Below are 2,900 nucleotides of genomic sequence, written 5' to 3'. Positions count from 1 at the left end.
TCCCTTGCTTCCCCCCCACCACCTCCCTGCCCCCAGCATTTGACACTACCAGATCTAAAACTGGTGAACTCCATTGTATTGAGGCTAAAATTGATATTTTTATATTTATCGCTCATTAGGCAAATGGTAGAAAACTGGCAAAGGAAGAGTATCTAAACGACCTAACAGGGGAGCTGCTGCAGGCATTAGGAAGCCACTCCTATCCTGGCATTTCCTGCCCAAATCCTGAGCGCTGAAGACCAAATACCTCCTTCTTCCCTGGAGTAAAGCAATCTAGCTTCCTAGAAGTTGCTACACACATACCTTCATAGAACTTTTGATTACTTTATCCATCTGCCACTTACTAGGGAATCTCACTACTTCTCATCTCATCTTAACTCCTTCCCATCGCCCACTTATGTTTCAACTCCTGTCACTCCTTCCCCATATCCACAGTTATCCTCAATGATTCCAGCTGCTGTGTTGATGGCATATGCTTTCTTGCCCTCATTTCTTCATTTTACCTGCAACCCTTGTTCAACTCTTCTATTCAGCAAAACAGCCATTCACCTGACTTGGTCTTCACCAAGCACCAGTCTGTCTCTAATCTCCCAGTTGTTGAGTTCCATGTTTTCCAAGTATTACTTGGGCAATACTGAAAGAGACCAACCACACCACCTCATGAAATATTACTTAGCCTTGTCATCACTTCCCATCCATCAACTCTGAAGACTTCTTATTAGATGACTACTCTTAGCTTTCTCTTCCTTTTCCACCACTGATGTATCTAATACCTCTGCTACTTAACTTCCCTCACAGACTCTTTCCTCCCCCTCTTTTCATCGCAAGTTTCACCAGCCAACCCCAAGTCCTGGCTTGGTCATCCATCTGCTCTGTACATGCTCTCATACTATGGAGCATCTCTGATGGAAATCCCATAGCCAGACTAGTTTCCACTACTAAACATTTGTTCTCTCCTCTTGCAGTTCTGTGACCTTCCAACGTTAAACAGCAATGCTTCGCCAACTTCACTGAATCTGACACTTGAAAATATCAATGACTTCTTTGCCACCTGTGCTACACTCCCTTCACTTACCTGCACCTCGCTTTTCACTCTTTGCATAGGATCTCAAGTTCTTCTGTGAGAAAATTAACAAAATATAAAGGACCTTCCTACCCCTTCTACAAATCTTTCTCCTTCAGTCACAGACCCAATATTTCAGTTATTCTCAACCTTTTCAGACTCAAGGTACCCCTTGTTAGACTCAAGGGCACATCTCAGAAAATGCCAGTTCTGAGGTTTCACCCTTTTTGACTACACAAAAATAATAGATCAACTCTTCTGTTGCAAATAACCCAGAAAGAGCACAACTGGTCAGAAAGCTTTTAACACTATGGATTCTTATTTGAAAGCCGGATTTATCTTGCAGATCTCGTTTGCTCACTTAACAATGGTAACGTTCGTAGCATCCTTCATCACCCTTGAGAGAATCTCAAGGCACCCCAGGGTGTTGTGACACCCCAGTTGAGAATCTTTGCAATAATTCTTTGTCCAAATCTCTTCACATGCCTCAATGACCCCAACTGATCCAAACACCTGATCTCCCTTACACTCACCCTTAACCCCTCCCTTTTTCTTGCGGTTAACCTTTCACTCCTCTAGCTCTTTCCTTTAACTAATACATGCTTAAAATAAAACAGCCATCAATCTCAGTTGCCTCTCCATCTCCTTTTTTCTATTACTTTAACAAATATGCTGTCTATATAGCAGTGGTACTCAACCTTCTGCTCATGCAGACTGAATGAGGTGGTTTGGGGCTGGTCTGTGAGCTAAATTGGGCTCTGAGACAGGATTGAGCCCTGCGCTGCCTCCTTCAGCCCTGAGCTGCAGAATCAGGGCCCACATGATCTTAGCCAGCCCCTGTGTCCCCAGATGGGGTCCCAGGTCACCTCAGTACACACATCTAACGTACTATCCACTCTGCCAGGGCTCCTCACAGGTCCATAAATTTGACAGAAGGGGTACAGCAATTGCTGCTACTGCTCCCCTGCCACCAGATTTTCAGACCTCTGCAGGTCAGATGACTGATCCAATGGCTAAATTGGGCTGGGATTGAGCACCCCGGTCTACAGTTATGCTCTTTCAATTCCACTCTATACCCTCTCAAATCTGGCTCCTGCACCTGAACTCCACTGAAACTGCTCGAGTTAATACTTAGACTCCAGTACTCCACCCTTATTCTCTCCAATCTTTGTCATAGCCCTTGACAGTCTTGAGTCTGCTCTTCCATTAAATATTGTCCTCCTTTAGATTTCATAATCCCATTTTCTTCAGGTTCTCCTTGATCTCTCTACCCACTCCTTTCAGTGTACCTTTGGCAGGTCCTCCTCTCTTACCCAACCTCCAACTTTCTGAAAGGAGATTAAATGTCTTTGGCCTGTTTTTCTTGTCCCTCTACATCTTATCTAGAACACAGAACTGAGAGGGACCTCATGGATGAATGCCAACCCCCTATTATCACAGGCATAGTATCATTATACATTATTCAGAAACATTTCTTCACTGAGGAGAAGGGGTGGGGTAAAGGAGTCCAGGAGAGATGGTTGTATTTTAAAGAAACCTAAGGGCACAGGAACAAACTGTCCTGATATGCAGGAAAAATAGCAGATATGGCATGTGACCAGATTAGTTTAGCAGAGAACCCTTTGGTGAGCTTTAACACAAAAAGGAAGCTTGCAAAAAGTGGAAGCTTGGACAAGGGAGGAGCATAAAAATATTGCCTGGGCATGCAGGGATGAAGTCAGGAAGGTCAAAGTGCAATTGGAGCTGCAGCTAGCGAGGAATGTAGTAGGTAACAAGAAGGGTTTCTACAAGTCTGAACAAGAGGAAGGTCAGGGAAAGTGTGGGTCTCTTACTGAAT

The sequence above is a fragment of the Gavialis gangeticus genome, unplaced genomic scaffold (assembly GCF_001723915.1).
Source record: "Gavialis gangeticus isolate Ggan-Ray unplaced genomic scaffold, GavGan_comp1, whole genome shotgun sequence".
Taxonomy (NCBI): Eukaryota; Metazoa; Chordata; order Crocodylia; family Gavialidae; genus Gavialis; species Gavialis gangeticus.
The sequence above is the reverse complement of the archived record's forward strand: the minus strand, read 5'-3'. Positions refer to the sequence as shown.